This window comes from Cydia pomonella, chromosome 3 (assembly GCF_033807575.1).
Source record: "Cydia pomonella isolate Wapato2018A chromosome 3, ilCydPomo1, whole genome shotgun sequence".
Classification (NCBI taxonomy): Eukaryota; Metazoa; Arthropoda; class Insecta; order Lepidoptera; family Tortricidae; genus Cydia; species Cydia pomonella.
In genome coordinates this window covers 3,946,087-3,958,934 of record NC_084705.1, presented here as the reverse complement: position 1 = coordinate 3,958,934, position 12,848 = coordinate 3,946,087, and the positions used below count along the sequence as shown (strand labels likewise).

General features: G+C 35.8%; 1 long non-coding RNA gene across 1 annotated transcript; it reads right to left on the bottom strand.

The window, feature by feature from the left end:
* Positions 1-6,057: 6,057 nt before the first annotated feature.
* Positions 6,058-11,961, bottom strand: LOC133515830 (uncharacterized). The gene is made up of 2 exons (XR_009799080.1): positions 10,275-11,961; positions 6,058-10,066 (listed from the first exon to the last, which is right to left on the bottom strand). It is a non-coding gene; the product is annotated as an uncharacterized LOC133515830 (long non-coding RNA).
* Positions 11,962-12,848: the final 887 nt, after the last annotated feature.

Below are 12,848 nucleotides of genomic sequence, written 5' to 3'. Positions count from 1 at the left end.
AGACTTCATTTTCAAAATTACATCGTTTTTGCTAATGTGAGCGTAAGCTGGGCACTGTTTACTCCAAAAGCTTGAACACGTGTATTTGACGATACCCTTGCCCCTGAGATAATAAGTGTAATCATTGATCATTAGCAGTTTTGAACCTCGCGGCATTGTCATATATATTAAGCTGGAAAATATAATGCAACCAACCAATGCAAGCAACCTCCAAAATTATTACAAATACACATATAGAGGCCCAGAAGTAGTCGTTTTACTCGTATATTTGAGTTTGGAACGTTAGTTACACAATAGAAGTTCAAAATGCATTCAGGAATACAGGTATACAAACTTTTGTACGCACGGTCTTAGGAGATTAGGCAAGCTTTGATATTATGGAAAGAGGATTATAAAGAACTCCGCAAGAATCAGATCTGGCACATAATGGAGTAAAATTTTGAAGCAAAGAGTGAATTCTATAATAAAAACAGTCTATCTACAGTCAGTTTAATAAAGTATAATCTTGCTGCGTATGGAATTTTTTGAAGCATGGGATATTACATAATGGTACCGTACATTCCGGACAGTAAAACACAGTTTCCTTGCGTCCGCGTTTCCCGGTCTGCTTCTTTATAGTGTCGGCACAAACTTTGCAAACTCTTGTTACTGCTTTCTTATTTTTCGACGCTGGTATCTTTTCTATAAAGTGTCTCCCTTGTAATCTCGTTTCATCCTTTGAACTCGATAAACGAAGAATGGTACGAGTAGTTTCCGCTAATTCTTCACAATTATGACTTGTTATAAAAACTTGCGACAATAATTGCTTCTTCGAAGCAAGTGTTCTATAATTTGCTCCTTCCTTTAAACCCAGTGACATGCTGTCTTCGTTATCAACTTTATATTGATCTGGCTCTACCCTTGAATCTAATTCTAGAAAAAAAGGTATGACTATACATACTACTTAACTTTGTATATAAGCATATTTTCAAAACAATATTTTCCTTTCTTACAAATACAAAGTCAAAATGACAAAGTAAAATAAACGATTGTCTTGTAGCGCGTTTATGAATAGCGCCATAAGACTACATATCTCCAACACATGTTCATATAAAACGCCACGTAATTATTTGAATGAAGTTTTTATTTCCTTGAAAAATATTTACATATATGTTACATTACAAAATACCTTCTAACTTAGCCTTATGCGACAAACAGATTATTCTTTACTATGAAATAATTATTTTTTACGAACGAACGAGCAGACGAATCACCAGATGGTAAACAATTACGACGGTAATTGCTTACCACCTATGGTATTGGTGACGACCTATGGACACTCTTTCTTAGGTCTTTAAGATGGGAGTACGCCCTCGTAAAATCCCTAGGGTCTCGAATAAAGTTTAAAGAAACCCTGACTTGACAGTTTAATTCCCTACTTTAACGTAAAGGCCTGATGCTGTTTTCATATATTTGGTGGGCGGGTGGTTATGCTCAGTATTTAACTTCAAGATAACGTCGTTTTTGCTGACATGCGCAAACGCTTTGCACCGTCTGCTCAAGTAGCTTGAACACGTGTACCTGGCGCCGCCATCGCGAATGTGCCCGCTGACGAAGTATGAATAGTCATTGATCATTAGAAGTTTTGTGCCTCTCGCTAACGTTATGTATGAGTATGAAGCTGCAAAAACAAAACACATTAAAGATTTAATACTAGTTTATGCGACTGCTGCATAATGTCTAATTATGTACAGTTGCATGAGCTGTTTACTTATACACATTATGTGTTCAGGAACCGCATGTTACGACCGCCATTGTGGCATTTGATAACATACTTACTAAAACATCATCTCGACTGATTTTGTTTTTTAGAGATAATCGAAATTAGATGTTTGTCATTACCTCGATATCGACATTATTACTACGCCAATAATAACATTTTCACAGATAGGAAAAGGCCGACCTATAATGATAATGATTAATAATAATAAGTGATTTTTTACCCTCACCTTGTCATACCTGATCAAGTGATCACATTTGCATGGCAACCTCCTCCCTCCTAGTGTGACGTCACATATTTGACAATTTTGGTTTAAACGAAATCAGCAAATTTGATTAAGTATTTACGAAACAGACTAAGAATAACAATTTTACGGACGATTTATCATCGAACAATCTTATTTTATATTATCTGTACAGCGAATTAAAAAATATCAAAACTTATGTTCGGCTACAAGTGAAGTTAAAGTGACGTCACAAAGTTTTTACTCCCTTTCCCCCGCGTCGCACCATGTCACATATTCTGGACCCCCTCCCGTCCCCTAAATATGAGAAGTAATTAATGGACGACCCCTAAGCATAAGCCTTGCATTCCTTCCCGAGTCGGCTTTTTGGGTGTATCGAATACCATTGGCCCGCGAGAAGTCTGGTACCCCGCGTGGTCGTTATTATACCCCCGCCACATACTCGACGAGTGGTATTGGATACTTCCCATGCCACTCGTGAGGGAAGTGGGCAACGACGTAGTGTGGCCACGTTACTAGTCATGTCGCTCGTCGTGCTCCTCGTCATGCCCACCGCTCCCTATTATGACGGTTTCTTGGCGCGAATCAAAGGAGCGTCGCGATTAATTGCGTGAGTAGGGCAGTGTGTGGCCGAAGAGGGCAAGATCGCGACAGCGCGAGGATAAGTAGTAGATAAGTAACACCCAAAATATAAAGTTTGAACCGCCAAAATATTAATTTATGGGACATTTAGTACGACGTTTGTTAAGTGGTTTAATTAATTATCTACAGTAAGAGATATAAATAATAAATAAAGAAATGAAACATTTTTTATGAAATAAATTTATTAATAAATAATCAAATACAAAGTTATTCCGCCAAAATAAGGACGGAAAATTAATACGGACGTAATTACATTTTTTTTTCTCACTCTTTTAACACATGAGACTACGCTAATTTCTTGAAACAATGCCTGGGGTCTCGCATAAACTTTAAGAAACCCTGACTTGACAGATTAATTCCCTACTTTAATGTAAAGGCCTGATGCTGTTTTCATATATTTGGTGGGCGGGTGGTTATGCTCAGTATTAAACTTCAAAATAACGTTCTTTTTGCTAACATGCGCATACGCTTTGCACCGTCTACTTAAGTAGCTTGAACATGTGTATCTGGCACCGCCGTCGCGAATAGGCCCGCTGAGGAAGTATGAAAAGTTATTGATCATTAGCAGTTTTGTACCTCTTGCTAACGTTATGTACGACGCTGCAAAAACAAAACACCATTAACATTATAGTAGTTTATGTGACCGTTACATAATGCCTTATTAGATACAGTTACATCTACATAGTATATGCTGTTTATGATGTGTTCAGGAGCCATATGTTACGCCGCTGGTACTAGAAATCAAATTACTTTGTGTTTCAGATATGTTCGAAATTTAAATGTCATTATAAATCGATTTCTCGGCCACCACGGACTTGCCTGCTCCTCGGGCGCCGACCGCCTATCCCGTATCATGCCACACCCAACCACATCCTGAGGAGAGTGCTCGTCAGCGCCATCGGTTCTGGAGCCCTAGATCGCAAGGGATGACCGCCGCGGGGATCGCCCCGACGGGATGTCTCTGATCCCCCGGCGGGTGGGCCGCGCGCTGGTGTGAGACGCCACATACGCAAACTGCAGATACGCTGGCGGCGTACTACCTTTCAGCTACCAGCAAACAGGCCGAAGCGGCGGCTGACGTCCGAGAATGCTCCAAGACGAATAAATATATATCGTTGTCTCGGCGCACACTATGAGTTCATACATAGCATTTGGCGTCGAGTGTGTTGAGACTAGGCCCGTGGGGTAGGGGGGCACGGGGGATCCATAAGGCACTCATCAAATGTTTGAGGGAGGACACATTTGACACTCGCGGGCGGCTTCCTCTAAGAAATTATCAGGTAACATCACATTTTAAGTTTTGTCCTTATTCACCTCAGCCGTCCCTATTCTATTCATCCCGGTTAACAGTAATTAAAGAAAAAAATAAGTAGTTTATCTTCATGCTCGCCATAATTAGCGGTTTTGAACACATATAGGGTTTATAATATGTGTGTAGATAATATTATATATATTAAGTTGAATAATAAGGATAGAGACAAGTTCGTTTACCCACCCTTAACTACAAGTAGAGGTCGCGGGTACAATAAATTAAACAATAGTTTTTTTTTATAACTTTAAACACTTTAATTGCAAATCAAAACAACGTTCAGCATTTCATCTGGCAAAGAAACAGAAAATCGTACTTATACATTGACAGTACCGGCCAGTAATATATCATTTCCATGTTTTTCGGTAGAACTTTTTTTAAATATTTGTACGAGTAAGTGATTTCTACCTCACTACTTTAATTAGTCTAGTAGTTGTCCTTTGTGCGAACGATAAGAAAAAAATGGTCTCATGTAATGGTCTTCCATAGAGGTTTTTTTAAAATATACAGCCAACTTCATTTCTTTATTATTTCTGTTAGTATCACTAACAAAGGTTAAATATAATAGTAATAAGCTACTAATACAACGTGGAAAAAATCCAAAATAAACGATTATTTAATTTATTAGAGCGGTTTTAGTCATATGCTGAATCTCCTATTGTAATTCACAGTATTTCATTGCAGTATTCATCATATATTTCTATAAAATGACTCTGATGAATTTAAACATTATGCGCTATCTACAAACTAACCTATATTATTTACTCTAATTCATGCTCATACAAAAAAAAACGGTGATATATTATTGGCCGGTATTGTATTTGCAAGCAACGTAATATCCCGAGCTCATTTTTAAATATTTTGTAGGGAGATGGTTATGCTTTAATTCAGATTTATATATGACTCCATCTTTATCGACATAAGCATAAGCGTTGCATTCCTTGCTGAGCCGGCTTGAGCAGGTGTATCGAATTCCGCTTGCGCGTGAGTTGCCATTTTTGCAGAAAGTGTACTCGTTGATGTAGAGTAGTCTGGTACCCCGCGTGGTCGTTATGTATGAGGCTGAAAAAAATTAAAAGTAAAAACCACATCACGGGGAGATGAAGAATCTTGAGAGAAAGGATCAAGATCGGAATTTGAAAAGAGCGTACCTGGGCCGCCTAGCAAGAGGATGTCTTGTCGGATGCCCCAGGTATCGCTGGGTGGGGCGGATATGCGCGAACTCTGAGTCAACAATTGACGACAAGTAGCGCAGGACCGAGAAAAGTGGCGCTCTGTTTTGTGTGCGAGACCCCAGGTATTGTTTCAAGAAATTAGCGTAGTCCCATGTGTTAAAAGAGTGAAAAAAAAATGTAATTACGTCCTTATTAATTTCCCGTCCTTATTATGGCGGAATAACTTTATATTTGATTATTTATTAATAAATTTATTTAATAAAAAATGTTTCATTTCTTTATTTATTATTTAATCATGTAAACAATTAATCATATTTCATTTTTGGTCACTGAGCCAACGTTGTAAGTAGGTAAGTAAAAACCAAGTGGTATAGAAATATAGATTCGTAGTATTTGAATGGACGTCAAGGTACTCCCTACTTAATTAATTAAACATTATTTTGCGATAAGACGTATCGATACGCAGTTGAACTTTGTGTTATATACCTGAGGGCCTAGCCAAGATGATAATCAAGAGTACATCGGTCGGCAATCGAAAAAAGTATCGGGGTGGCAGATGCTACGAAAAATCACGTGACTATTTTTATATACATTATTTAAGTTTCGATTGGTGTTTTCTATTAACGACTGACATCCAGGTTAGGTCCCCGGCACTCGTTTGCGCATATTTGATGGGCGCATTATGTTGGTGATGGTTAAAGTATGCCTTTATAATGACGTCCTGCTAATAATACTCTGCATTTTTTTCCGCTTACTAGAACAGGTGTCTCTCAATCTCAAGGCGACAATATTGCTGCGCCAAAGGGTCTGCACCACTGCTCGGAAACCGGTTAAATTTCCAAACCGTTCTCATTTACTTGGCGCAATACCTTTTAATATATATATATTTTAAGGTCTCAGGGTGGATTTTAGAACAAAAACGGCAGAATAAACAAATCACAATTATTTTATTCGAAGTTCTAATAAATATCACAAAATTAAAGGAACAAATCGCACATTTTATATTACATAACGAAATATAAAATAACAGCATGGAACGATATCAAAGTAGCTCACGCGATCACGACGGCAGCCGAAGGCAAAATGTTCCGAGCAACGGTTTGCACCGGTTTTTATAGCCTATGCCTGGTAGGGTAGACTTTATGTTGCCAACAATATATATATATATATATATCTTAGATTAACCGGTTTAAAACAATAAAACCGGTTTCTTCCTAGGTCGATGTCTTTGTTTACGCTGCACACCACCAGGCCCAGCGGCTGTCTCGTCGCTCGTCGAATAAACCGGTTTATTTAGGTTACAATAGCATTCTTAAAACGTTCGCGTTCTTACGAAAGTTCGAAGTAAAACCAAAACGCAAAAATTTTACGCTATTTTTAAAACCGGTTCCAAGTCTTGGTCTGAACATTGACATACAATTTAAACTTTTTGATAAAAACCAGAATTCGTTTGCACATATTTGACAGGAGCATGGTTATGATTCAAATCCGCCTTTTTAATGACATCGTCCTTGGTAACATGCGCATGAGCTTTGCACTTCCTGTGTCTATTGGAACAAGTGTATCTGGAGCCATCATGGATCGGGCCGCTGCGACAAAACGTGTAGTCGTTGATGCATAGCAGTTTTATTCCTCGCGTTGTGATTATGTATTTGGCTGGAAAAAAGTTCGTTTTCATTGATTTTTACAGGAAAAGTGAGAACATGAGGCGTCTTGTGAAAGCGATATGGGTCAAAATTATACGGGTTTTACTTTAAAAGTTAATTTTTACTTTTATTAAATAAGTCAAGGTTCAAAATGAAATCTAAAGAATCTGATGGGACTTGGAAGATATAAATAAGCAATTTCGTATCTAAATTTTTGTTACGACGATAACATTGGCAGGTTAGGCACAGGGAGGTTGATTGCTTTGAATTAATCTAATTAGTATAGTAGGTATTAAATATTTATTTAACAGAATCATTCCGGTGAAACTGCTGATTCTACAAACAAAGCAGTACCTATTTACTTTATGCAAGACAAACGCATGTTCAATCTCACAGCCAAAATATTCATCAACCAACTTTAAAAAGATTCTATAACCTCTCATACAATAAAAATTGGCAGTTAAATTTTAATCAATTGCATTAGAAAATAAAATTCAATTTGTTTCGTTTCAAAATCGAACGAAACAAAATTTAAGCGACTCTTTTCCATAATGAATTTTTTTGGATGTAATCGAATTTAAACTGTCGTGAGACATACTAACATTAAAATAATTCTACGGATTACACTCACGTATTTTTAGTCACTCGCGCGACATGCTTCGGAAAGCTTAGGTCTCCTTTCTCAAGCACTAACAGTGCGAGCAGCGTTCACGACGGCCGTGAATCGCGTACTGCTCCGCGCCGCGTCGCACGCTAAGCTCTCCTAAACACGTCGCGCGAGTGACTAAAAATACGTGAGTGTAATCCGTAGAATTATTTCATTGGATGTAATTAGTAATTTGCACTAGTATAAGAACCGTAAGACGCTAGAGGCCAAGCGTATTCGTATAAATAATAAAATAATACCACTCATTAATTTATCATGTATTTATTACAAACTACATTAAAATAATGATTTCAATTAACTCAATTTAATAAATCTTCCGGAAGACATTTGCATGAACCTCGAAGGTGGATGATTATGAAACGTGTCGGCTTTCAAAATGACGTTATCCTTGCTCACATGAGCGAAGGCCTTGCAGCCTCTGCTGAGGCAGCTGGAGCACTTGAACCTGAAGCCTTGGTCGCGGATACGGCCTCGGATGGAGTAGGAGTACTCCCCGATGATCAGGAGCTTGGTACCGCTGGCTAAGGTTATGTATGATGCTGAAAATTACCATATTTAATTTTTATCTGTATGACATATGCCATGGTTACGGTTGCCTGGGTCACTTTTAAAACCCTTGTTTTATGATATTTAAAATATCCAAACAAACATTTAAAGGTAGTTTAATCCCTTTCCATAATGGGCCACCTTAGATAGATGACTATAATAAGTAGATCTTAGCATATTAGTAGAACGTAGTGTAGCATTTTATCTAACAAACCATTATGCTACAATTGTGGTCTGGCTGACGGGTCAGGAAAAAAAGTTGATCTACCCGTATACCAAAGTCGGATTCAATTTTTTTTATTTAGGTTTTGTAACTATTGCTAGAGGTACATTTTGCACCAACTAAGATATAAAAAGACTGAAGGTTACTCTCTAGTCTAATCGATGATGCCCAGAAATAAGTTAAGCATTTTTTCGTGGATTCTTCGCTATAACAGCCTAACCGACTATATATACAATAATAAAGTATAAATTATTTGGTAAAAGAAAATGGGAATATTACTATAGGAAATAATTTTAGAAGCGCAGAAAGAAGAACATTATTTGTCAGTCAAGTACAGAATTTCAACTGAACCAAATAAAAACAATTAATTATTAATATTTAGGTTTATTTTATATTTAAATATTTACAAGTTCAACTTGCAGCTATGTTTATGTATAGAAAATTATAAATTAGAATGTAATTTTATGTACAATAATATGTTTTGTTACTTCTGATTTATTGGACGATCATTTTACGTTTGGTGATGACTTAAAGTATTATAAAGAAACAGGTTTACTTATTACCTAGTTAAGGCATTTAAATTCGTCAATCTTGAACTAAACTAATTATTTTCGCTCAGAGATCCATAAAAAAACTTGGTCTCCGAAACGAAAGCGTGCCACCTGTTAAGATCCTGCACAATCTTGGATTATTTTAATTTGTCTAATTTGCTAACTTTTATTTACAAAGTGTGCGAATCACTAGAAACATAAGGATACTCTTAATTTAAATAAAGTTCTTCGCAGCGCGTTCAGTGAAGCTGTGTAATGAGCTGCATGTTTCGCTCAGACAGGCACAATCGGCTACGTGGCTCAAGGGGAGGTTAAAGATGCTATGGTTCTGTCTGATTAATTTGCCTACATTTCTATTATATAGTTGCTTTATATTTTTCTACTGCTTTGGTGTATTTTCCCCGTTCCTTTTTGTGTAATACATGTTTAGATTTCCTATAAATTATGAATGTATTTATATCCTTTGTGTTTCTGGTACCTTGTATTTTGCTGCATGTCACCCTCTTTTCACTCTCTCTTCTCATCTATTCAAAGGTGCCTCAACTGGAAGAAATACCTCAAAGGGTTCGCCTTTGTACTTCTTGCTAATTGGATGTTAGTTTTAATATGTATTTTTATACAATAAAGAGTTTACTACTACTACTACTTAAATATTACAATAGTGCTCTATTGCCCTAGACCCCAACAGAGAGTAACAGAATAAAAAGAAGAATAATAGTGCTCTAGCCACAGACTTCTAAAGTCAACGAAACAACAAGCCTTGGCCCGTATTTATAAATTACTTTGGAAAATTGTAACCATTTTTAGACGAGTAAATATTGTAGATGTGTAAATTCGATTGACTGATTCGATATTTAAAGACGCAACAAACGATACGTGACTAGTGACCTCCTTTTCTATTGTAGTAAGCAGCGCAATAATAAACAAATTAAAATCAAACATCAACATTTAAAATAAGTCCCACAAAGTTGCACCAAATTCGGCTGGTCATGATCATGGACAATGTCGGTATCTGGTGCGACCGCCAGCGATAGGGTTGTTCTTGGAGTATCAAATTGAAATCGAACATCAACATTTAAAATAACTTCCACCAAGTTGCACCAAATTCGGCGGGTCATGATCATGAACAACATTTCCCTTGACGATGACATTTTGCTCGTCCACATGCAAGTAAGCTTTACAGTTGAAGGTCTTGAAGCTCGAACACCGGTATCTGGTGCGGCCACCGGAGATGGGGTTGTTCTTGGAGTACGTGTAACCGTTGTGGAGGACGACCATGCTCTGCTGCACACGTATGAATTGGGCTGAAATTTAATAAATAAAGAGACAAGATAAGAACTTAATTATTGGTATTTTTTTATTTTTTTTAAGGTATTTTCGATCTAAATTAAATTGTTTTCGAAATAGGTCCTGCTTTTGAGAGCCGCTAAAAAATAAAATCACACACTGATATACTTATCTGTTATCACTTGTTCTCGCAAGTTTTTATGAGTTATGATGAAGTACACTTACCTACTCATGTCGAGTAGTGGTATTTTCCCTGTCTCGGGTATAAATCTGCGACTGGAGCAAAGAGGCTTCTGGTGAGAAAAAAAAGTCGAAAAACTATAATTTGATAATATTAAATTTTGTGAAATAGCAAGATCTTTATAACATAAAGCTAATTTGATTCTGGGTATTAAAATAATTAGCACAGTTACAATTGCAGTTTGTTAAAACATTTAATTAAAAAATAACGAGATCGAAGCTACAATTTGTGCAAAATTATTTTATATTTAACTAGAATTGCATAACACTATAAAAATGAGCTTTGGAATGTTTAATTTCGGTATGGTGAATGAAACCATCTTTTCATAATAAAAAATCCTATAGGCAGAATTAAAAGACAAAATTGAACGCGAAGTGCCCTTCTATTAGCGAAGATGTGCGCTTAGAAAAATATGAGCTTAAACAAGGTCATAATTGTTATTGTTTAGCTGTATTCATGAACTGTGATATTAAGGAATACTTATGAACTATATATTTAACATCTCTAGAGACTGAAACACTATATAAAACTGTAGCGGTAAAAACAATGTGTCTCATTTTATTAGATGTCTTACTCAGTAGAATACTTTCGTTTGATATTGGCGTTATTAGCGTTATTACTGCAGTCTGGCGGACCAGGCATGGAATTGAATTCTGCAGCTCTAGCTTTATGGCTGTCTTGCTTGCATCAAAATACGTATTTTCATATGAGAAATATGAAATGTACAAATATGACTTCGAGACATTTTAACATGCTGAGCTTGACTAGAAAATAAACATATATCTCTTACTATTTATTTAAACTTATATAATTAAACAACATAAATAGTAACACCTTCTATAACTTATGAGATCAACTGACTAGTTGCAAAACGTGATTACAAATGGGGTGTAAACGAAATTAACTTGCTACACTTAAAACTATTGTGCAAAAAATGATATACTTTAAGTGAACTGAAAAATTTTGACTAATAAGAATTCCTATTTTTTATAATATAGACAAATTTATATGACACACTTTAAAATAATTTTATAAACGACTAGTATATCATCAATCGTCATTTATTAGCCTTACAAAATCATTTATATTTAAAATGTAAGTGATCTCTACCGCCCTCTACTTATTCATAAACATGTATAAGTACATACTACTAGGTACCTCACAAATAATTGCTGTATGCAGAAAAAGGCATTCTATTTTATATTTTACTTGCTGTGAATTTGATGATGTTACTTCTATTAACAAATAAGGCTTTTGTGTACATGATTTATGAATGTTATGAATGTCATGTCACATCAGATTTTTTATTTAGAGTAACTTAATAGGTATGATACTATGATTTATTTAATACATCAACTGAAATAAGTTAGCATTATTTCAGTTCTTGTAATAGATGCACTTTTATAATGTGTTAGCATACTTACTAAGGTCAATGTGGAGAAAACTGCATATCAGGTAAGACCGTCTACAAGCTCTTTCGTCGCTTTTAACTCATGCCGCTCATGCATTTATACACATATTCCACTTACAGAAAAAGGTAGAGCATAAGGAGCGAATCTGTTCCTTTCTGACTGTGTCTGAGCAAAGTACATACAAATACGAGAGTTCTTTCCCTATGTCGGTCTTCCCAACCAAAAATGTTATATGCTGATCTTCACCACATTGACTTTAATTCCGGATAAGGATAAGGATATCAGAAGAGGAAGTTGATATGATACATTTTACAATTCCAACTAGTAAATCCGCAAACGTAAAAAGTAACATGTTAGATGATTTACTATGTCCAGTCTTAAATTAATGTCAACGAGATCAGTAGCTTCATAATATGTCTAAATTAACTACGATATCATTAAGGTAAGCGACTAGTGGGATATATCACTTTATTACATTATAGTATGTGTATTGCTTTAAATGTTTACAATAGGATATCTCTTGTTCATTAAAACCATTGTTATTTCTGAACTCCAATTGCAATTGTTTGTTACACAGTGCGATTTATAAAAAATGCACCGTAAAATGACCCAACTATTGTAAATCTCCCATTCAACTATGGTCCAAAATTGACTAGAATATATTCGTTCAGATGCGATTATTATTTTAAGAGGCTGTCAATACCTAAAGCGCGCACACTGTCTATTTGTATCGGAGTAAATGAGATAGCACTGTCGCATGTTACTGGGCCTGGGCAAGGGAATAATAAGAAAAATATTTAAATAAAAAAAGTGGATTATTAGTGTAATATTTAACTTGACCACGGTTTAGATATAAATGTTTTGAAATTGTGATTTTAATTGCAGACCCATAAGTCAAAACAATAAAGACATAAAACCGTTTAATTGTGATTTTAAGACCAATCTTTGCAATTATTTTCTATCGAGCCGATTTCGTTCAATCGTGTATCGAGTACAACCACGGTCTTTGAAATATAATTAACATGAACATATATTTTTCTTACTTGACTAAAACAAATAGTCTTTCTTAAAAAACTGTTTAAGTAACATCAATTTCAAGGACATTGGGTGTTGACAGCCTCTTAAGATTTATCAGATTTACATTCA